Below are 26,171 nucleotides of genomic sequence, written 5' to 3' on the forward strand. Positions count from 1 at the left end.
TCCATTCCAATCCACTCCATTCCATTCCATTTGGTTTGACTCCATTCCATTCCATCCCAATCCATTCCATTCCATTCCATTCCATTCCATTCCATTCCATTCCATTCCATTCGGGTTGATTCCATTCCATTCCATTCCATTCCATTCCATTCGGGTTGATTCCATTCAATTCCATTCCATTCTATTCCATGCCATTCCATTCCATTCCATTCGGGTTGATTCCAGTCCATTCCATTCCATTCCATTCCATTCCATTCCGTTCCATTCCATTCCATTCGGGTTGATTCCATTCCACTCCTTTCCATTCCATTCCATTCCATTCCATTCCATTCGGGTTGATTCCATTCCATTTCATTCCATTCCATTTCATTCCATTCCATTCCATTCCATTCCATTCCATTCCATTCCATTCCATGCCATTCGGGATGATTCCATTCCATTCCATTCCATTCTCCTTTACTCCATTCCGTTCCATTGCATTCCATTCCATTCCATTCCATTCGGGTTGATTGCATTCCATTCCAATCCAATCCATTCCATTCCATTTGGTTTGATTCCATTCCATTCCATCCCAATCCATTCCATTCCATTCCATTCCATTCCATTCCATTCCATTCCATTCCATTCGGGTTGATTCCATTGCATTCCATTCCATTCCATTCCATTGCATTCCATTCGGGTTGATTCCATTCTATTCCATTCTGTTCCAATCCATTCCTTTCCATTCCATTCGGGTTGATTCCATTCCATTCCATTCCATTCCATTCCATTCCATTCCATTCCATTCGGTTTGATTCCATTTAATTCCATTCCATCCCATTCCATTCCATTCCATTCGGGATCATTCCATTCCATTCCATTTCATTCGGGATGATTCCATTCCATTCCATTCCGTTCAATTCAATTCCATTCCATTCCATTCCTTTCGGGTTGATTCCATTCCATTCCATTGCATTCCATTTCATTCCATTCCATTCCATTCCATTCCATTCCATTCCATTCCATTCCATTCTGGTTGATTCCATTCCATTCCATTCAATTCCATTCCATTCCTTTCCATTCCATTCCATTCGGTTTGATTCCCTTCCATTCCATTCCATTCCATTCCATACCATTCCATTCGGGTTGATAACATTCCATTCCATTCCATTCCATTCCATTCCATTCGGGTTGATTCCATTCCATTTAATTCCATTCCGTTTGACTCCATTCCATTCCAATTCATTCCGGTTAATTCCATTCCATTCCATTCCATTCCATTCCTTTCCATTCCATTTAGGTTGATTCCATTCCATTCCATTCCATTCCATTCCTTTCCATTCCGGTTGATTCCATTCCATTCCATTACATTGCATTCCATTCGGGTTGACTCCATTCCATTCCATTCCACTCCATTCGGGTTTATTCCATTCCATTCCATTCCATTCCACTCCATTCCATTCCATTCGCGTTGATTCCATTCCATTCCATTCCATTCTATTCCATTCGGGTTGATTCCATTCCGTTCCATTCCATTCCATTCCATTCCATTCGTGTTGAGTCCATTGCATTCCATTCCTTTCCATTCCATTCCATGCCATTCGGGATGATTCCATTCCATTCCATTCCGTTCCATTCGGGTTGATTCCTTTCCATTTCATTCCATTCCATTGCATTCCATTCCATTCCATTCGGGTTGATTCCATTCCATTCCATTCCATTGCATTACATTCCGTTTGATTCCATTCCATTCCATTCCATTCCGTTCCATTCGGGTTGATTCCATTCCGTTCCATTCCATTCCATTCCATTCCATTCGTGTTGACTCCATTGCATTCCATTCCGTTCCATTCCATTCCATGCCATTTGGGATGATTCCATTCCATTCCATTCCTTTCCAATACATTCGGGTTGATTCCATTCCATTCCATTCCATTGCATTCCATTTCATTCCATTCCATTCCATTCCATTCCATTCGGGTTGATTCCATTCCATTCCATTCCATTCCATTCCATTCCATTCTGGTTGATTCCATTCCATTCCATTCCATTCCGTTCCATTCGGTTTTATTCCATTCCATTCCACTCCATTCCATTGCATTCGGGTTGATTCCATTCCATTGCATTCCATTCCATTCCATTTGGGTTGATTGCATTCCATTCCAATCCATTCCATTCCATTCCATTCCATTCCATTCCATTCCATTCCATTCCATTCGGGTTGATTCCATTGCATTCCATTCCATTCCATTCCATTGCATTCCATTCGGGTTGATTCCATTCTATTCCATTCTGTTCCAATCCATTCCTTTCCATTCCATTCGGGATGATTCCATTCCATTCCATTCCATTCCATTCCATTCCATTCGGTTTGATTCCATTTAATTCCATTCCATCCCATTCCATTCCATTCCATTCGGGATCATTCCATTCCATTCCATTTCATTCGGGATGATTCCATTCCATTCCATTCCGTTCAATTCAATTCCATTCCATTCCATTCCTTTCGGGTTGATTCCATTCCATTCCATTGCATTCCATTTCATTCCATTCCATTCCATTCCATTCCATTCTGGTTGATTCCATTCCATTCCATTCAATTCCATTCCATTCCTTTCCATTCCATTCCATTCGGTTTGATTCCCTTCCATTCCTTTCCATTCCATTCCATACCATTCCATTCGGGTTGATAACATTCCATTCCATTCCATTCCATTCCATTCCATTCCATTCCATTCCATTCGGGTTGATTCCATTCCATTCCATTCCATTCCATTCCATTCCCTTTCATTCCATTCCATTCGTGTTGATTGCATTCCGTTCCATTCCATTCCATTCCATTCCATTCCATTCCATTCCATTCGGGTTGATTCCATTCCATTCCATTCCATTCCATTCCATTCCATTCTGGTTGATTCCATTCCATTCCATTCCATTCCGTTCCATTCGGTTTTATTCCATTCCATGCCACTCCATTCCATTGCATTCGGGTTGATTCCATTCCATTGCATTCCATTCCATTCCATTTGGGTTGATTGCATTCCATTCCAATCCATTCCATTCCATTCCATTCCATTCCATTCCATTCCATTCCATTCGGGTTGATTCCATTGCATTCCATTCCATTCCATTCCATTGCATTCCATTCTGGTTGATTCCATTCTATTCCATTCTGTTCCAATCCATTCCTTTCCATTCCATTCGGGTTGATTCCATTCCATTCCATTCCATTCCATTCCATTCCATTCCATTCGGTTTGATTCCATTTAATTCCATTCCATCCCATTCCATTCCATTCCATTCGGGATCATTCCATTCCATTCCATTTCATTCGGGATGATTCCATTCCATTCCATTCCGTTCAATTCAATTCCATTCCATTCCATTCCTTTCGGGTTGATTCCATTCCATTCCATTGCATTCCATTTCATTCCATTCCATTCCATTCCATTCCATTCTGGTTGATTCCATTCCATTCCATTCAATTCCATTCCATTCCTTTCCATTCCATTCCATTCGGTTTGATTCCCTTCCATTCCATTCCATTCCATTCCATACCATTCCATTCGGGTTGATAACATTCCATTCCATTCCATTCCATTCCATTCCATTCCATTCCATTCCATTCCATTCCATTCGGGTTGATTCCATTCCATTCAATTCCATTCCGTTTGACTCCATTCCATTCCAATTCATTCCGGTTGATTCCATTCCATTCCATTCCATTCCTTTCCATTCCATTTAGGTTGATTCCATTCCATTCCATTCCATTCCATTCCTTTCCATTCCGGTTGATTCCATTCCATTCCATTACATTGCATTCCATTCGGGTTGACTCCATTCCATTCCATTCCACTCCATTCGGGTTTATTCCATTCCATTCCATTCCATTCCATCCCACTCCATTCCATTCCATTCGCGTTGATTCCATTCCATTCCATTCCATTCTATTCCATTCGGGTTGATTCCATTCCGTTCCATTCCATTCCATTCCATTCCATTCGTGTTGAGTCCATTGCATTCCATTCCGTTCCATTCCATTCCATGCCATTCGGGATGATTCCATTCCATTCCATTCCGTTGCATTCGGGTTGATTCCTTTCCATTTCATTCCATTCCATTGCATTCCATTCCATTCCATTCGGGTTGATTCCATTCCATTCCATTCCATTGCATTCCATTCCGTTTGATTCCATTCCATTCCATTCCATTCCGTTCCATTCGGGTTGATTCCATTCCGTTCCATTCCATTCCATTCCATTCCATTCGTGTTGACTCCATTGCATTCCATTCCGTTCCATTCCATTCCATGCCATTTGGGATGATTCCATTCCATTCCATTCCTTTCCAATCCATTCGGGTTGATTCCATTCCATTTCATTCCATTCCATTGCATTCCATCCCATTCCATTCGGGTTGATTCCATTCCATTCCATTCCATTGCATTCCATTCCGTTTGATTCCATTCCATTCCATTCCGTTCCAATCCATTCGGGTTGATTCCATTCCGTTCCATTCCATTCCATTCCATTCCTTTCCATTCCATTCGGATTGATTCCATTCCATTTCATTCCATTCCATTCCAATCCATTCGGGTAGATTTCATTCCATTCCATTACATTCCATGCCATTCGGGATGATTCCATTCCATTCCATTCCAATCCATTCCATTCGAGTGGATTCCATTCCATTCCATTCCATTATATTCCATTCGATTTCATTCCATTCCATTCCATTCGGGTTGGTTCCATTCCATTCCTTTTCATTCCATTCCATTCCATTCCATTCGTGTTGATTCCATTCCATTCCATTCCATTACATTACATTACATTCCCGTTGATTCCATTCCATTCCATTGCATTCCATTTCATTCCATTCCGGTTGATTCCATTCCATTCCATTCCATTGCATTCCATTCCATTCCATTCGGGTTTATTCCATTCCATTCCATTCCATTCCATTCCATTCCATTCCATTCCATTCTGGTTGATTCCATTCCATTCCATTCCATTCCGTTCCATTCGGTTTGATTCCATTCCATTCCACTCCATTCCATTGCATTCGGTTTGATTCCATTCCATTGCATTCCATTCAATTCCATTTGCGTTGAGTGCATTCCATTCCAATCCATTCCATTCCATTCCATTCCATTCCATACGGGCTGACTCCATTCCATTCAATTCCATGCCATTCCATTCCATTCCATTCCATTCCATTCCATTCCATTGCATTCCATTCGGGTTGACTCCATTCCATTCAATTCCATGCCATTCCATTCCATCCCATTCCATTCCATTCCATTCGCTTGGATTCCATTCCATTTCATTCAATTCCATTACATTCGAGTTGATACTTTCCATTCCATTCCTTTCCATTCCATTCTTTCCATTACATTCGAGTTGATTCTTTTCCATTCCATTCCTTTCCATTCCATTGCATTCCATTCCATTCCATTCCAATCGGGTTGATACCATTCCGTTCCATTCCATTCCATTCCATTCCATTCTGGTTGATTCCATGCCATTCCGTTTCATTGCATTCCATTCCATTCCATTCCATTCCATTCCATTCGAGTTGACTTCTTTGCATTCCCTTCCATCCCATTCCATTCTATTCCATTCGGGTTGATTCCATTCCATTCCATTCCATTCCATTCCATTCGGGTTGATTCTGTTCCTTTCCATTCCATTCCATTCGAGATGATACCATTCCAATCCATTCCATTCCGTTCCATTCCATTCCTTTCGGGTTGATTCCATTCCATTCCATTCCATTCCATTACATACCATTCCATTCCTTTCTTGTTGATTCCATTCCATTCCGTTTCATTCCATTCGTGTTGATTGCATTCCATTGCATTCCATTCCATTGCAGTCGGTCTGATATCGTTCCATTCCGTTCCATTCCATTCCATTCCATTCGGGTTGGTTCCATTCCATTCCTATCCATTCCATTCCATTCCATTCCATTCCATTCCATTCCATTCCATTCCATTCCTTTCGGGTTGATTCCATTCCGTTCCATTCCATTCCATTCCATTCGATTCCATTCGGGTTGATTCCATTCCATTTCTTTCCTTTCCATTGTATTCGGGTTGATTCTCTTCCATTCCATTCCATTCCATTCCATTCCATTCCATTCCATTCCATTCCATTCCATTCGGGTTGATTCCATTCCATTCCATTCCATTCTATTCCATTCCATTGCATTCCATTCCATTCGGGTTGATTCCATTCCATTCCATGCCATTCCATTCCATTCTGTTCCATTCCATTCCATTCGGGTTGATTCCATTCCGTTCCATTCCATTCCATTCCATTTCATTCGGGTTGATTCCATTCCATTTAATTCTTTCCATTTCATTCCAGTCCATTCCATTCTATTCCATTCCATTCCATGCCATTCGGGATGATTCCATTCCATTCCATTCCATTCCATTCCATTCCATTCCATTCGTGTTGATTCCATTCCATTCCATTCCATTCTATTCCATGCCATTCCATTCCATTCCATTCGAGTTGATTGCATTCCATTCCATTCCATTCCATTCCATTCCATTCCATTCCATTCCGTTCCATTCCATTCCATTCGGGTTGATTCCATTCCGTTCCATTCCATTCCATTCCATTCCATTCGGGTTGATTCCATTCCATTTCATTCCATTACATTTCATTCCATTCCATTCCATGCCATTCGGGATGATTCCATTCCATTCCATTCCATTCCATTCCATTCCATTCCATTCCATTCCATTCCATTCCATTCGGGTTGATTCCATTCCATTCCATTCCATTCTATTCCATGCCATTCCATTCCATTCCATTCGGGTTGATTCCATTCCATTCCATTCCATTCCATTCCATTCCATTCCATTCCATTCCGTTCCTTTCCATTCCATTCGGGTTGATTCCATTCCGTTCCATTCCATTCCATTCCATTCCATTCGGGTTGATTCCATTCCATTTCATTCCATTACATTTCATTCCATTCCATTCCATTCCATTCCATGCCATTCGGGATGATTCCATTCCATTCCATTCCATTCCATTCTCCTTTACTCCATTCCATTCCATTCCATTCCATTCCTTTCCATTCCATTCCATTCCATTCCATTCCTTTCGGGTTGATTGCATTCCATTCCAATCCACTCCATTCCATTCCGTTTGGTTGGATTCCATTCCATTCCATCCCAATCCATTCCATTCCATTCCATTCCATTCCATTCGGGTTGATTCCATTCCATTCCATTCCATTCCATTCCATTCCCTTTCATTCCATTCCATTCGTGTTGATTGCATTCCGTTCCATTCCATTCCATTCCATTCCATTCCATTCCATTCCATTCCATTCCATTCCATTCGGGTTGATTCCATTCCATTCCATTCCATTCCATTCCATTCCATTCTGGTTGATTCCATTCCATTCCATTCCATTCCGTTCCATTCGGTTTGATTCCATTCCAATCCACTCCATTCCATTGCATTCGGGTTGATTCCATTCCATTGCATTCCATTCCATTCCATTTGGGTTGATTGCATTCCATTCCAATCCATTCCATTCCATTTTTCCATTCCATTCCATTCCATTCGGGTTGATTCCATTGCATTCCATTCCATTCCATTCCATTGCATTCCATTCGGGTTGATTCCATTCTATTCCATTCTGTTCCAATCCATTCCTTTCCATTCCATTCGGGTTGATTCCATTCCATTCCATTCCATTCCATTCCATTCCATTCCATTCCATTCGGGTTGACTCCATTCCATTCAATTCCATCCCATTCCATTCCATCCCATTCCATTCCATTCCATTCGCGTGGATTCCATTCCATTTCATTCAATTCCATTACATTCGAGTTGATACTTTCCATTCCATTCCTTTCCATTCCATTCCATTCCATTACATTCGAGTTGATTCTTTTCCATTCCATTCCTTTCCATTCCATGCCATTCCATTCCATTCCATTCCAATCCGGTTGATACCATTCCGTTCCACTCCATTCCATTCCATTCCATTCCGGTTGATTCCATGCCATTCCATTTCATTGCATTCCATTCCATTCCATTCCATTCCATTCCATTCCATTCCATTCCATTCCATTCCATTCGGGTTGATTCCATTCCATTCCATTCCATTCCATTCCATTCCATTCCATTCTGGTTGATTCCATTCCATTCCATTCCATTCCGTTCCATTCGGTTTGATTCCATTCCATTCCACTCCATTCCATTGCATTCGGGTTGATTCCATTCCATTGCATTCCATTCCATTCCATTTGGGTTGATTGCATTCCATTCCAATCCATTCCATTCCATTCCATTCCATTCCGTTCCATTCCATTCCATTCCATTCGGGTTGATTCCATTGCATTCCATTCCATTCCATTCCATTGCATTCCATTCGGGTTGATTCCATTCTATTCCATTCTGTTCCAATCCATTCCTATCCATTCCATTCGGGTTGATTCCATTCCATTCCATTCCATTCCATTCCATTCCATTCCATTCCATTCCATTCCATTCGGTTTGATTCCATTTAATTCCATTCCATCCCATTCCATTCCATTCCATTCGGGATCATTCCATTCCATTCCATTTCATTCGGGATGATTCCATTCCATTCCATTCCGTTCAATTCAATTCCATTCCATTCCATTCCTTTCGGGTTGATTCCATTCCATTACATTGCATTCCATTTCATTCCATTCCATTCCATTCCTTTCCAATCCATTCCATTCGGTTTGATTCCCTTCCATTCCATTCCATTCCATTCCATAACATTCCATTCGGGTTGATAACATTCCATTCCATTCCATTCCATTCCATTCCATTCCATTCCATTCGGGTTGATAACATTCCATTCCATTCCATTCCATTCCATTCCATTCCATTCCATTCCATTCCATTCGGGTTGATTCCATTCCATTCAATTCCATTCCGTTTGACTCCATTCCATTCCAATTCATTCCGGTTGATTCCATTCCATTCCATTCCATTCCTTTCCATTCCATTTAGGTTGATTCCATTCCATTCCATTCCATTCCATTCCTTTCCATTCCGGTTGATTCCATTCCATTCCATTACATTGCATTCCATTCGGATTGACTCCATTCCATTCCATTCCACTCCATTCGGGTTTATTCCATTCCATTCCATTCCATTCCACTCCATTCCATTCCATTCGCGTTGATTCCATTCCATTCCATTCCATTCTATTCCATTCGGGTTGATTCCATTCCGTTCCATTCCATTCCATTCCATTCCATTCGTGTTGAGTCCATTGCATTCCATTCCTTTCCATTCCATTCCATGCCATTCGGGATGATTCCATTCCATTCCATTCGGTTCCATTCGGGTTGATTCCTTTCCATTTCATTCCATTCCATTGCATTCCATTCCATTCCATTCGGGTTGATTCCATTCCATTCCATTCCATTGCATTCCATTCCGTTTGATTCCATTCCATTCCATTCCATTCCGTTCCATTCGGGTTGATTCCATTCCGTTCCATTCCATTCCATTCCATTCCATTCGTGTTGACTGCATTGCATTCCATTCCGTTCCATTCCATTCCATGCCATTTGGGATGATTCCATTCCATTCCATTCCTTTCCAATCCATTCGGGTTGATTCCATTCCATTTCATTCCATTCCATTGCATTCCATCCCATTCCATTCGGGTTGTTTCCATTCCATTCCATTCCATTGCATTCCATTCCGTTTGATTCCATTCCATTCCATTCCATTCCAATCCATTCGGGTTGATTCCATTCCGTTCCATTCCATTCCATTCCATTCCTTTCCATTCCATTCGGATTGATTCCATTCCATTTCATTCCATTCCATTCCAATCCATTCGGGTAGATTTCATTCCATTCCATTACATTCCATGCCATTCGGGATGATTCCATTCCATTCCATTCCAATCCATTCCATTCGAGTGGATTCCATTCCATTCCATTCCATTATATTCCATTCGATTTCATTCCATTCCATTCCATTCGGGTTGGTTCCATTCCATTCCTTTTCATTCCATTCCATTCCATTCCATTCGTGTTGATTCCATTCCATTCCATTCCATTACATTACATTCCCGTTGATTCCATTCCATTCCATTGCATTCCATTTCACTCCATTCCGGTTGATTCCATTCCATTCCATTCCATTCCATTCCATTCCATTTCATTCCATTCCATTCCATTTCTTTCCATTCCATTCCATTTCATTCCATTCCATTCCATTCCATTCCATTCCTTTCCATTCCATTTCATTCCATTCCATTCCATTCCATTCCATTCCATTCTGGTTGATTCCTTTCCATTCCATAGAATTCCATTCCATTCCATTCCGGTTGTTTCCATTCCATTCCATTCCATTCCATTCCAATCCATTCTGGTTGATTCCATTCCATTCCATTACATTCCATTCCTTTCAATTCCATTCCATTCGGGTTGATTCTCCTCCATTCCATTTCTTTCCATTCCATAGCATTCCATTCAGGTTGATAACATTCCATTCCATTCCGTACCATTCCATTCCATTCCATTGCATTCCATTCCATTCCATTCCATTCGGGTTGATTCCATTCCATTCAATGCCATTCGGTTTGACTCCAATAAATTCCATTCCATTCTGGTTGATTCCATTCCATTCCATTCCATTCCTTTCCATTCCATTTAGGTTGATTCCATTCCATTCCATTCCAATCCATTCCATTCCATTCCATTCCCTTTCATTCCATTATATTTGTGTTGATTGCATTCCATTGCAATCCATTCCATTCCATTCCATTCCATTCCGGTTGATTCCATTTCATTCCATTCCATTCCATTCCATTCCATTCCATTCGGGTTGATTAAATTGCATTCCATTCCATTCCATTCCATTCCATTCCATTCCATTCACGTTGATTCCATTCCATTTCAATCCATTCCGTTCCATTCCATTCGGGTTGATTCCTTTCCATTCCATTCCATTCCATTCCATTCCATTCGGGTTGACTCCATTCCATTCAATTCCATCCAATTCCATTCCATCCCATTCCATTCCATTCCATTCGCGTGGATTCCATTCCATTTCATTCAATTCCATTACATTCGAGTTGATACTTTCCATTCCATTCCTTTCCATTCCATTCCATTCCATTACATTCGAGTTGATTCTTTTCCATTCCATTCCTTTCCATTCCATGCCATTCCATTCCATTCCATTCCAATCGGGTTGATACCATTCCGTTCCACTCCATTCCATTCCATTCCATTCCGGTTGATTCCATGCCATTCCATTTCATTGCATTCAATTCCATTCCATTCCATTCCATTCCATTCCGGTTGATTCCATGCCATTCCATTTCATTGCATTCCATTCCATTCCATTCCATTCCATTCCATTCCATTCCATTCGGGTTGATTCCATTCCATTCCATTCCATTCCATTCCATGCCATTCTGGTTGATTCCATTCCATTCCATTCCATTCCGTTCCATTCGGTTTGATTCCATTCCATTCCACTCCATTCCATTGCATTCGGGTTGATTCCATTCCATTGCATTCCATTCCATTCCATTTGGGTTGATTGCATTCCATTCCAATCCGTTCCATTCCATTCCATTCCATTCCATTCCATTCCATTCGGGTTGATTCCATTGCATTCCATTCCATTCCATTCCATTGCATTCCATTCGGGTTGATTCCATTCTATTCCATTCTGTTCCAATCCATTCCTTTCCATTCCATTCGGGTTGATTCCATTCCATTCCATTCCATTCCATTCCATTCCATTCCATTCCATTCCATTCCATTCGGTTTGATTCCATTTAATTCCATTCCAACCCATTCCATTCCATTCCATTCGGGATCATTCCATTCCATTCCATTTCATTCGGGATGATTGCATTCCATTCCATTCCGTTCAATTCAATTCCATTCCATTCCATTCCTTTCGGGTTGATTCCATTCCATTCCATTGCATTCCATTTCATTCCATTCCATTCCATTCCATTCCATTCTGGTTGATTCCATTCCATTCCATTCCATTCCATTCCATTCCTTTCCATTCCATTCCATTCGGTTTGATTCCCTTCCATTCCATTCCATTCCATTCCATACCATTCCATTCGGGTTGATAACATTCCATTCCATTCCATTCCATTCCATTCCATTCCATTCCATTCCATTCCATTCCATTCGGGTTGATAACATTCCATTCCATTCCATTCCATTCCATTCCATTCCATTCCATTCCATTCGGGTTGATTCCATTCCATTCAATTCCATTCCGTTTGACTCCATTCCATTCCAATTCATTCCGGTTGATTCCATTCCATTCCATTCCATTCCTTTCCATTCCATTTAGGTTGATTCCTTTCCATTCCATTCCATTCCATTCCATTCCTTTCCATTCCGGTTGATTCCATTCCATTCCATTACATTGCATTCCATTCGGGTTGACTCCATTCCATTCCATTCCATTCCATTCGGGTTTATTCCATTCCATTCCATTCCATTCCACTCCATTCCATTCCATTCGCGTTGATTCCATTCCATTCCATTCCATTCTATTCCATTCGGGTTGATTCCATTCCGTTCCATTCCATTCCATTCCATTCCATTCGTGTTGAGTCCATTGCATTCCATTCCGTTCCATTCCATTCCATGCCATTCGGGATGATTCCATTCCATTCCATTCCGTTCCATTCGGGTTGATTCCTTTCCATTTCATTCCATTCCATTGCATTCCATTCCATTCCGTTCCATTCGGGTTGATTCCTTTCCATTTCATTCCATTCCATTGCATTCCATTCCATTCCATTCGGGTTGATTCCATTCCATTCCATTCCATTGCATTCCATTCCGTTTGATTCCATTCCATTCCATTCCATTCCGTTCCATTCGGGTTGATTCCATTCCGTTCCATTCCATTCCATTCCATTCCATTCGTGTTGACTCCATTGCATTCCATTCCGTTCCATTCCATTCCATGCCATTTGGGATGATTCCATTCCATTCCATTCCTTTCCAATCCATTCGGGTTGATTCCATTCCATTTCATTCCATTCCATTGCATTCCATCCCATTCCATTCGGGTTGATTCCATTCCATTCCATTCCATTGCATTCCATTCCGTTTGAATCCATTCCATTCCATTGCATTCCATCCCATTCCATTCGGGTTGATTCCATTCCATTCCATTCCATTGCATTCCATTCCGTTTGATTCCATTCCATTCCATTCCATTCCAATCCATTCGGGTTGATTCCATTCCGTTCCATTCCATTCCATTCCATTCCTTTCCATTCCATTCGGATTGATTCCATTCCATTTCATTCCATTCCATTCCAATCCATTCGGGTAGATTTCATTCCATTCCATTACATTCCATGCCATTCGGGATGATTCCATTCCATTCCATTCCAATCCATTCCATTCGAGTGGATTCCATTCCATTCCATTCCATTATATTCCATTCGATTTCATTCCATTCCATTCCATTCGGGTTGGTTCCATTCCATTCCTTTTCATTCCATTCCATTCCATTCCATTCGTGTTGATTCCATTCCATTCCATTCCATTCCATTCCATTACATTACATTCCCGTTGATTCCATTCCATTCCATTGCATTCCATTTCAATCCATTCCGGTTGATTCCATTCCATTCCATTCCATTACATTCCATTTCATTCCATTCCATTCCATTTCTTTCCATTCCATTCCATTTCATTCCATTCCATTCCATTCCATTCCATTCCATTCCATTTCATTCCATTCCATTCCATTCCATTTCATTCCATTCCATTCCATTCCATTCCATTCCATTCCATTTCATTCCATTCCATTCCATTCCATTCCATTCACGTTGATTCCATTCCATTTCAATCCATTCCGTTCCATTCCATTCGTGTTGATTCCATTCCATTCAATTCCATTCCATTCCATTCCATTCGGGTTGACTCCATTCCATTCAATTCCATCCCATTCCATTCCATCCCATTCCATTCCATTCCATTCGCGTGGATTCCATTCCATTTCATTCCATTCCATTACATTCGAGTTGATACTTTCCATTCCATTCCTTACCATTCCATTCCATTCCATTACATTCGAGTTGATTCTTTTCCATTCCATTCCTTTCCATTCCATGCCATTCCATTCCATTCCATTCCAATCGGGTTGATACCATTCCGTTCCACTCCATTCCATTCCATTCCATTCCGGTTGATTCCATGCCATTCCATTTCATTGCATTCCATTCCATTCCATTCCATTCCATTCCATTCCATTCGGGTTGACTTCTATGCATTCCCTTCCATCCCATTCCATTCTATTCCATTAGGGTTGATTCCATTCCATTCCATTCCATTCCATTCCATTCGGGTTGATTCTATTCCATTCCATTCCATTCCATTCCATTTGGGTTGATTCTGTTCCTTTCCATTCCATTCCATTCGAGATGATACCCTTCCAATCCATTCCATTCCGTTCCATTCCATTCCTTTCAAGTTGATTCCATTCCATTCCATTCCATTCCATTCCATTCCATTCCATTCCTTTCTTGTTGATTCCATTCCATTCCGTTTCATTCCATTCGTGTTGATTGCATTCCATTCCATTCCATTCCATTGCTGTCGGTCTGATATCGTTCCATTCCGTTCCATTCGATTCCATTCCATTCGGTTGGGTTCCATTCCATTCCTATCCAGTCCATTCCATTCCATTCCGTTCGGGATGATTCCATTCCGTTCCATTCCATTCCATTCCATTCCATTCCATTCGGGTTGATTCCATTCCATTTCTTTCCTTTCCATTGTATTCGGGTTGATTCTATTCCATTCCAATCCATTCCATTCCATTCCATTCCATTCCATTCGGGTTGATTCCATTCCATTCCATTCCATTCTTTTCCATTCCATTGCATTCCATTCCATTCGGGTTGATTCCATTCCATTCCATGCCATTCCATTCCATTCCGTTCCATTCCATTCCATTCGGGTTGATTCCATTCCATTCCATTCCATTCCATTCCATTCCATTCAGGTTGATTCCATTCCATTTCATTCCATTCCATTTCATTCCATCCCATTCCATTCTATTCCATTCCATTCCATGCCTTTCGGGATGATTCCATTCCATTCCATTCCATTCCATTCCATTCCATTCCATTCCATTCGGGTTGATTCCATTCCATTCCATTCCATTCTATTCCATTCCATTCCATTCCATTCCATTCCATTCGGATTGATTCCATTCAATTCCATTCCATTCCATTCCATTCCATTCCGTTCCATTCCATTCCATTCGGGATGATTCCATTCCGTTCCATTCCATTCAATTCCATTTCATTCGTTTTGATTCCATTCCATTTCATTCCATTCCATTCCATTATATTGCATTCCATTCCATGCTATTCGGGATGATTCCATTCCATTCCGTTCCATTCCATTCCATGCCATTCGGGATGATTCCATTCCATTCCATTCCATTCTATTCCATGCCATTCCATTCCATTCCATTCCATTCGGTTTGATTCCATTCCATTCCATTCCATTCCATTCCATTACATTCCATTCCATTACATTCCATTCCATTCCATTCCATTCGGGTTGATTCCATTCCGTTCCATTCCATTCCATTCCATTCGGGTTGATTCCATTCCATTTCATTCCATTACATTTCATTCCATTCCATTCCATTCCATTCCATGCCATTCGGGATGATTCCATTTCATTCCATTCCATTCCATTCCATTCCATTCCATTCCATTCCATTCGGGTTGATTCCATTCCTTTCCATTCCATTCTATTCCATGCCATTCCATTCCATTCCATTCGGGTTGATTCCATTCCATTCCATTCCATTCCATTCCATTCCATTCCATTCCATTCCATTCCGTTCCATTCCATTCCATTCGGGTTGATTCCATTCCGTTCCATTCCATTCCATTCCATTCCATTCGGGTTGATTCCATTCCATTTCATTCCATTACATTTCATTCCATTCCATTCCATTCCATTCAACGCCATTCGGGATGATTCCATTCCATTCCATTCCATTCCATTCTCCTTTACTCCATTCCATTCCATTCCATTCCATTGCATTCCATTCCATTCCATTCGGGTTGATTGCATTCCATTCCAATCCACTCCATTCCATTCCATTTGGTTTGATTCCATTCCATTCCATCCCAATCCATTCCATTCCATTCCATTCCATTCCATTCCATTCCATTCCATTCCATTCCATTCGGGTTGATTCCATTCCATTCCATTCCCTTTCATTCCATTCCATTCGTGTTGATTGCATTCCGTTCCATTCCATTCCATTCCCTTCCATTCCATTCCAATCCATTCCATTCTGGTTGATTCCATTCCATTCCATTCCATTCCGTTCCATTCGGTTTGATTCCATCCCATTCCACTCCATTCCGTTCCATTCGGTTTGATTCCATTCCATTCCACTCCATTCCATTGCATTCGGGTTGATTCCATTCCATTGCATTCCATTCCATTCCATTTGGGTTGATTTCATTCCATTCCAATCCATTCCATTCCATTCCATTCCATTCGGGTTGACTCCATTCCATTCAATTCCATGCCATTCCATTCCATTCCATTCCATTCCATTCCTTTCCATTCGGGTTGACTCCATTCCATTCAATTCCATGCCATTCCATTCCATCCCAATCCATTCCATTCCATTCGCTTGGATTCCATTCCATTTCATTCAATTCCATTACATTCGAGTTGATACTTTCCATTCCATTCCTTTCCATTCCATTCCATTCCATTACATTCGAGTTGATTCTTTTCCATTCCATTCCTTTCCATTCCATTCCATTCCATTCCATTCCAATCGGGTAGATACCATTCCGTTCCATTCCATTCCATTCCATTCTGGTTGATTCCATGCCATTCCATTTCATTGCATTCCATTCCATTCCATTCCATTCCATTCCATTCGGGTTGACTTCTTTGCATTCCCTTCCATCCCATTCCATTCTATTCCATTCTGGTTGATTCCATTCCATTCCATTCCATTCCATTCGGTTTGATTCTGTTCCTTTCCATTCCATTCCATTCGAGATGATACCATTCCAATCCATTCCATTCCGTTCCATTCCATTCCTTTCGGGTTGATTCCATTCCATTCCATTCCATTCCATTCCATACCATTCCATTCCTTTCTTGTTGATTCCATTCCATTCCGTTTCATTCCATTCGTGTTGATTGCATTCCATTCCATTCCATTCCATTGCAGTCGGTCTGATATCGTTACATTCCGTTCCATTCGATTCCATTCCATTCGGGTTGGTTCCATTCCATTCCTATCCATTCCATTCCATTCCATTCCATTCCATTCCATTCCGTTCGGGTTGATTCCATTCCGTTCCATTCCATTCCATTCCATTCCATTCCATTCCATTCCATTCGGGTTGATTCCATTCCATTTCTTTCCTTTCCATTGTATTCGGGTTGATTCTCTTCCATTCCATTCCATTCCATTCCATTCGGGTTGATTCCATTCCATTCCATTCCATTCTATTCCATTCCATTGCATTCCATTCCATTCGGTTGATTCCATTCCATTCCATGCCATTCCATTCCATTCCGTTCCATTCCATTCCATTCGGGTTGACTCCATTCCGTTCCATTCCATTCCATTCCATTTCATTCGGGTTGATTCCATTCCATTTCATTCCATTCCATTTCATTCCATTCCATTCCATTCTATTCCATTCCATTCCATGCCATTCGGGATGATTCCATTCCATTCCATTCCATTCCATTCCATTCCATTCCATTCCATTCCATTCGGGTTGATTCCTTTCCATTCCATTCCATTCTATTCCATGCCATTCCATTCCATTCCATTCTATTCCATGCCATTCCATTCCATTCCATTCGTGGTGATTCCATTCCATTCCATTCCATTCCATTCCATTCCGTTCCATTTCATTCCATTCGGGTTGATTCCATTCCGTTCCATTCCATTCCATTCCATTCCATTCGGGTTGATTCCATTCCATTTCATTCCTTTACATTTCATTCCATTCCATTCCATTCCATTCCATGCCATTCGGGATGATTCCATTCCATTCCATTCCATTCCATTCTCCCTTACTCCATTCCATTCCATTCCATTCCATGCCATTCGGGATGATTCCATTCCATTCCATTCCATTCCATTCTCCCTTACTCCATTCCATTCCATTCCATTCCATTCCATTCGGGTTGATTGCATTCCATTCCAATCCACTCCATTCCATTCCATTTGGTTTGATTCCATTCCATTCCATCCCAATCCATTCCATTCCATTCCATTCCATTCCATTCCATTCCATTCCATTCCATTCCATTCCATTCGGGTTGATTCCATTCCATTCCATTCCCTTTCATTCCATTCCATTCGTGTTAATTGCATTCCGTTCCATTCCATTCCATTCCATTCGGGTTGATTCCATTCCATTCCATTCCATTCCATTCCATTGCATTCTGGTTGATTCCATTCCATTCCATTCCATTCCGTTCCTTTCGGTTTGATTCCATTCCATTCCACTCCATTCCATTGCATTTGGGTTGATTCCATTCCATTGCATTCCACTCCATTCCGTTTGGATTGACTGCATTCCATTCCAATCCATTCCATTTCATTCCATTCCATTCCATTCGGGTTGACTCCATTCCATTCAATTCCATGCCATTCCATTCCATTCCATTCCATTCCATTCCTTTCCATTCCATTCCATTCCATTCGGGTTGACTCCATTCCATTCAATTCCATGCCATTCCATTCCATCCCATTTAATTCCATTCCATTCGCTTGGATTCCATTCCATTTCATTCAATTCCATTACATTCGAGTTGATACTTTCCATTCCATTACTTTCCATTCCATTCCATTCCATTACATTCGAGTTGATTCTTTTCCTTTCCATTCCTTTCCATTCCATTCCATTCCATTCCATTCCATTCCATTCCATTCCAGTAGGGTTGATACCATTCCGTTCCATTCCATTCCATTCCATTCCATTCTGGTTGATTCCATGCCATTCCATTTCATTGCATTCCATTCCATTCCATTCCATTCCATTCCATTCCTTTCGGGTTGACTTCTTTGCATTCCCTTCCATCCCATGCCATTCTATTCCATTCGGGTTGATTCCATTCCATTCCGTTCCATTCCATTCCATTCCATTCTGGTTGATTCTATTCCATTCCATTCCATTCCATTCCATTCGGGTTGATTCTGTTCCTTTCCATTCCATTCCATTCGAGATGATACCATTCCAATCCATTCCATTCCGTTCCATTCCATTCCTTTCGGGTTGATTCCATTCCATTCCATTCCATTCCATTCCATTCCATTCCTTTCTTGTTGATTCCATTCCATTCCGTTTCATTCCATTCGTGTTGATTGCATTCCTTTCCATTCCATTCCATTGCAGTCGGTCTGATATCGTTCCATTCCGTTAAATTCGATTCCATTCCATTCGGGTTGGTTCCATTCCATTCCTATCCATTCCATTCCATTCCATTCCATTCCATTCCGTTCGGGTTAATTCCATTCCGTTCCATTCCATTCCATTCCATTCCATTCCATTCCATTCCATTCGGGTTGATTCCATTCCATTTCTTTCCTTTCCATTGTATTCGTGTTGATTCTCTTCCATTCCATTCCATTCCATTCCATTCCATTCCATTCGGGTTGATTCCATTCCATTCCATTCCATTCTATTCCATTCCATTGCATTCCATTCCATTCGGGTTGATTCCATTCCATTCCATGCCATTCCATTCCATTCCGTTCCATTCCATTCCATTCGGGTTGATTCCATTCCGTTCCATTCCATTCCATTCCATTTCATTCGTTTTGATTCCATTCCATTTCATTCCATTCCATTTCATTCCATTCCATTCCATTATATTCCATTCCATTCCATGCCATTCGGGATGATTCCATTCCATTCCATTCCATTCGGGTTGATTCCATTCCATTCCAGTCCATTCTATTCCATGCCATTCCATTCCATTCCATTCGGGTTGATTCCATTCCATTCCATTCCATTCCATTCCATTCCATTCCATTCGGGTTGATTCCATTCCGTTCCATTCCATTCCATTCAATTCGGGTTGATTCCATTCCATTTCATTCCATTACATTTCATTCCCTTCCATTCCATTCCATTCCATGCCATTCGGGATGATTCCATTCCATTCCATTCCATTCCATTCCATTCCATTCCATTCCATTCGGGTTGATTCCATTCCATTCCATTCCATTCTATTCCATGCCATTCCATTCCATTCCATTCGGGTTGATTCCATTCCATTCCATTCCATTCCATTCCATTCCGTTCCATTCCATTCCATTCGGGTTGACTCCATTCCGTTCCATTCCATTCCATTCCATTCCATTCGGGTTGATTCCATTCCGTTTCATTCCATTACATTTCATTCCATTCCATTCCATTCCATTCCATGCCATTCGGGATGATTCCTTTCCATTCCATTCCATTCCATTCCATTCTCCTTTACTCCATTCCATTCCATTCCATTCCATTCGGGTTGATTGCATTCCATTCCAATCCACTCCATTCCATTCCATTTGGTTTGATTCCATTCCATTCCATCCCAATACATTCCATTCCATTCCATTCCATTCCATTCCATTCCATTCCATTCCATTCCATTCCATTCGGGTTGATTCCATTCCATTCCATTCCCTTTCATTCCATTCCATTCGTGTTGATTGCATTCCGTTCCATTCCATTCCATTCCATTCCATTCCATTCCCTTCCATTCAGTTTGATTCCATTCCATTCCATTCCATTCCATTCCATTCCATTCTGGTTGATTCCATTCCATTCCATTCAATTCCGTTCCATTCGGTTTGATTCCATTCCATTCCACTCCATTCCATTGCATTCGGGTTGATTCCATTCCATTGCATTCCATTCCATTCCATTTGGGTTGATTGCATTCCATTCCAATCCATTCCATTCCATTCCATTCCATTCCATTCCATTCCATTCCATTCGGGTTGACTCCATTCCATTCAATTCCATGCCATTCCATTCCATTCCATTCCATTCCATTCCATTCCATTCCATTGCATTCCATTCGGGTTGACTCCATTCCATTCAATTCCATGCCATTCCATTCCATCCCATTCCATTCCATTCCATTCGCTTGGATTCCATTCCATTTCATTCAATTCCATTACATTCGAGTTGATACTTTCCATTCCATTCCTTTCCATTCCATTGCATTCCATTCCATTCCATTCCAATCGGGTTGATACCATTCCGTTCCATTCCATTCCATTCCATTCCATTCTGGTTGATTCCATGCCATTCCGTTTCATTGCATTCCATTCCCTTCAATCCCATTCCATTCCATTCTATTCCATTCGGGTTGATTCCATTCCATTCCATTCCATTCCATTCCATTCCATTCGGGTTGATTCTGTTCCTTTCCATTACATTCCATTCGAGATGATACCATTCCAATCCATTCCATTCCGTTCCATTCCATTCCTTTCGGGTTGATTCCATTCCATTCCATTCCATTCCATTCCATTCCATTCCATTCCATTCCTTTCTTGTTGATTCCATTCCATTCCGTTTCATTCCATTCGTGTTGATTGCATTCCTTTCCATTCCATTCCATTGCAGTCGGTCTGATATCGTTCCATTCCGTTCCATTCGAATCCATTCCATTCGGGTTGGTTCCATTCCATTCCTATCCATTCCATTCCATTCCATTCCATTCCATTCCGTTCGGGTTGATTCCATTCCGTTCCATTCCATTCCATTCCATTCCATTCCATTCCATTCGGGTTGATTCCATTCCATTTCTTTCCTTTCCATTGTATTCGGGTTGATTCTCTTCCATTCCATTCCATTCCATTCCATTCGTGTTGATTCCATTCCACTCCATTCCATTCTATTCCATTCCATTTCATTCCATTCCATTCGGGTTGATTCCATTCCATTCCATTCCATTCCATTCCATTCCGTTCCATTCCATTCCATTCGGGTTGATTCCATTCCGTTCCATTCCATTCCATTCCATTTCATTCGTTTTGATTCCATTCCATTTCATTCCATTCCATTTCATTCCATTCCATTCCATTATATTCCATTCCATTCCATGCCATTCCATTCCATTCCGATCCATTCCATTCCATTCGGGTTGATTCCATTCCATTCCATTCCATTCTATTCCATGCCATTCCATTCCATTCCATTCGGGTTGATTCCATTCCATTCCATTCCATTCCATTCCATTCGGGTTGATTCCATTCCGTTCCATTCCATTCCATTCCATTCGGGTTGATTCCATTCCATTTCATTCCATTACATTTCATTCCCTTCCATTCCATTCCATTCCATGCCATTCGGGATTATTCCATTCCATTCCATTCCATTCCATTCCATTCCCTTCCATTCCATTCGGGTTGATTCCATTCCATTCCATTCCATTCTATTCCATGCCATTCCATTCCATTCCATTCGGGTTGATTCCATTCCATTCCATTCCATTCCATTCCATTCCGTTCCATTCCATTCCATTCGGGTTGACTCCATTCCGTTCCATTCCATTCCATTCCATTCCATTCGGGTTGATTCCATTCCGTTTCATTCCATTACATTTCATTCCATTCCATTCCATTCCATTCCATGCCATTCGGGATGATTCCATTCCATTCCATTCCATTCCATTCTCCTTTACTCCATTCCATTCCATTCCATTCCATTCCATTCCATTCCATTCGGGTTGATTTTATTCCATTCAATGCCATTCGGTTTGACTCCAATAAATTCCATTCCATTATGGTTGATTCCATTCCATTCCATTCCATTCCTTTCCATTCCATTTAGGTTGATTCCATTCCATTCCATTCCATTCCCTTCCATTCCATTATATTTGGGTTGATTGCATTCCATTCCAATCCATTCCATTCCATTCCATTCCATTCCGGTTGATTCCATTTCATTCCATTCCATTCCATTCCATTCCATTCCATTCCATTCCATTGCATTCCATTCGGGTTGACTCCATTCCATTCAATTCCATGCCATTCCATTCCATCCCATTCCATTCCATTCCATTCGCTTGGATTCCATTCCATTTCATTCAATTCCATTACATTCGAGTTGATACTTTCCATTCCATTCCTTTCCATTCCATTGCATTCCATTCCATTCCATTCCAATCGGGTTGATACCATTCCGTTCCATTCCATTCCATTCCATTCCATTCTGGTTGATTCCATGCCATTCCGTTTCATTGCATTCCATTCCCTTCAATCCCATTCCATTCCATTCTATTCCATTCGGGTTGATTCCATTCCATTCCATTCCATTCCATTCCATTCCATTCGGGTTGATTCTGTTCCTTTCCATTACATTCCATTCGAGATGATACCATTCCAATCCATTCCATTCCGTTCCATTCCATTCCTTTCGGGTTGATTCCATTCCATTCCATTCCATTCCATTCCATTCCATTCCATTCCATTCCTTTCTTGTTGATTCCATTCCATTCCGTTTCATTCCATTCGTGTTGATTGCATTCCTTTCCATTCCATTCCATTGCAGTCGGTCTGATATCGTTCCATTCCGTTCCATTCGAATCCATTCCATTCGGGTTGGTTCCATTCCATTCCTATCCATTCCATTCCATTCCATTCCATTCCATTCCATTCGGGTTGATTCCATTCCGTTCCATTCCATTCCATTCCATTCCATTCCATTCGGGTTGATTCCATTCCATTTCTTTCCTTTCCATTGTATTCGGGTTGATTCTCTTCCATTCCATTCCATTCCATTCCATTCGTGTTGATTCCATTCCACTCCATTCCATTCTATTCCATTCCATTTCATTCCATTCCATTCGGGTTGATTCCATTCCATTCCATTCCATTCCATTCCATTCCGTTCCATTCCATTCCATTCGGGTTGATTCCATTCCGTTCCATTCCATTCCATTCCATTTCATTCGTTTTGATTCCATTCCATTTCATTCCATTCCATTTCATTCCATTCCATTCCATTATATTCCATTCCATTCCATTCCATTCGGGTTGATTCCATTCCGTTCCATTCCATTCCATTCCATTTCATTCGTTTTGATTCCATTCCATTTCATTCCATTCCATTTCATTCCATTCCATTCCATTATATTCCATTCCATTCCATGCCATTCGGGATGATTCCATTCCATTCCATTCCATTCGGGTTGATTCCATTCCATTCCATTCCATTCTATTCCATGCCATTCCATTCCATTCCATTCGGGTTGATTCCATTCCATTCCATTCCATTCCATTCCATTCGGGTTGATTCCATTCCGTTCCATTCCATTCCATTCCATTCGGGTTGATTCCATTCCATTTCATTCCATTACATTTCATTCCCTTCCATTCCATTCCATTCCATGCCATTCGGGATTATTCCATTCCATTCCATTCCATTCCATTCCATTCCCTTCCATTCCATTCGGGTTGATTCCATTCCATTCCATTCCATTCTATTCCATGCCATTCCATTCCATTCCATTCGGGTTGATTCCATTCCATTCCATTCCATTCCATTCCATTCCGTTCCATTCCATTCCATTCGGGTTGACTCCATTCCGTTCCATTCCATTCCATTCCATTCCATTCGGGTTGATTCCATTCCGTTTCATTCCATTACATTTCATTCCATTCCATTCCATTCCATTCCATGCCATTCGGGATGATTCCATTCCATTCCATTCCATTCCATTCTCCTTTACTCCATTCCATTCCATTCCATTCCATTCCATTCCATTCCATTCCATTCGGGTTGATTCTATTCCATTCAATGCCATTCGGTTTGACTCCAATAAATTCCATTCCATTATGGTTGATTCCATTCCATTCCATTCCATTCCTTTCCATTCCATTTAGGTTGATTCCATTCCATTCCATTCCATTCCCTTCCATTCCATTATATTTGGGTTGATTGCATTCCATTCCAATCCATTCCATTCCATTCCATTCCATTCCGGTTGATTCCATTTCATTCCATTCCATTCCATTCCATTCCATTCGGGTGGATTAAATTGCATTCCATTCCATTCCATTCCATTCACGTTGATTCCATTCCATTTCAATCCATTCCGTTCCATTCCATTCGGGTTGATTCCATTCCATTCCATTCCATTCCATTCCATTCCATTCCATTCGGGTTGCCTCCATTCCATTCAATTCCATGCCATTCCATTCCATCCCATTCCATTCCATTCCATTCGCTTGGGTTCCATTCCATTTCATTCAATTCCATTACATTCGAGTTGATACTTTCCATTCCATTCCTTTCCATTCCATTCCATTCCATTACATTCGAGTTGATTCTTTTCCATTAAATTCCATTCCATTCCATTCCATTCCATTCCATTCCAATCGGGTTGATACCATTCCGTTCCATTCCATTCCATTCCATTCTATTCCGGTTGATTCCATGCCATTCCATTTCATTGCATTCCATTCCATTCCATTCCATTCCATTCCATTCGGGTTGACTTATTTGCATTCCCTTCCATCCCATTCCATTCTATTCCATTCGGGTTGATTCCATTCCATTCCATTCCATTCCATTCCATTCCATTCCATTCCATTCCATTCGGGTTGATTCTATTCCATTCCATTCCATTCCATTCCATTCGGGTTGATTCTGTTCCTTTCCATTCCATTCCATTCGAGATGATACCTTTCCAATCCACTCCATTCCGTTCCATTCCATTCCTTTCGGGTTGATTCCATTCCATTCCGTTTCATTCCATTCGTGTTGATTGCATTCCTTTCCATTCCATTCCATTGCAGTCGGTCTGATATCGTTCCATTCCGTTCCATTCGATTCCATTCCATTCGGGTTGGTTCCATTCCATTCTTATCCATTCCATTCCATTCCATTCCATTCCATTCCATTCCGTTCGGGTTGATTCCATTCCGTTCCATTCCATTCCATTCCATTCCATTCCATTCCATTCGGGTTGATTCCATTCCATTTCTTTCCTTTCCATTGTATTCGGGTTGATTCTCTTCCATTCCATTCCATTCCATTCCATTCCTTTCCATTCCATTCGGGTTGATTCCCTTCCATTCCATTCCATTCCATTCTATTCCATTCCATTGCATTCCATTCCATTCGGGTTGATTCCATTCCAT

This window comes from Pan paniscus, chromosome 11 (assembly GCF_029289425.2).
Source record: "Pan paniscus chromosome 11, NHGRI_mPanPan1-v2.0_pri, whole genome shotgun sequence".
Classification (NCBI taxonomy): Eukaryota; Metazoa; Chordata; class Mammalia; order Primates; family Hominidae; genus Pan; species Pan paniscus.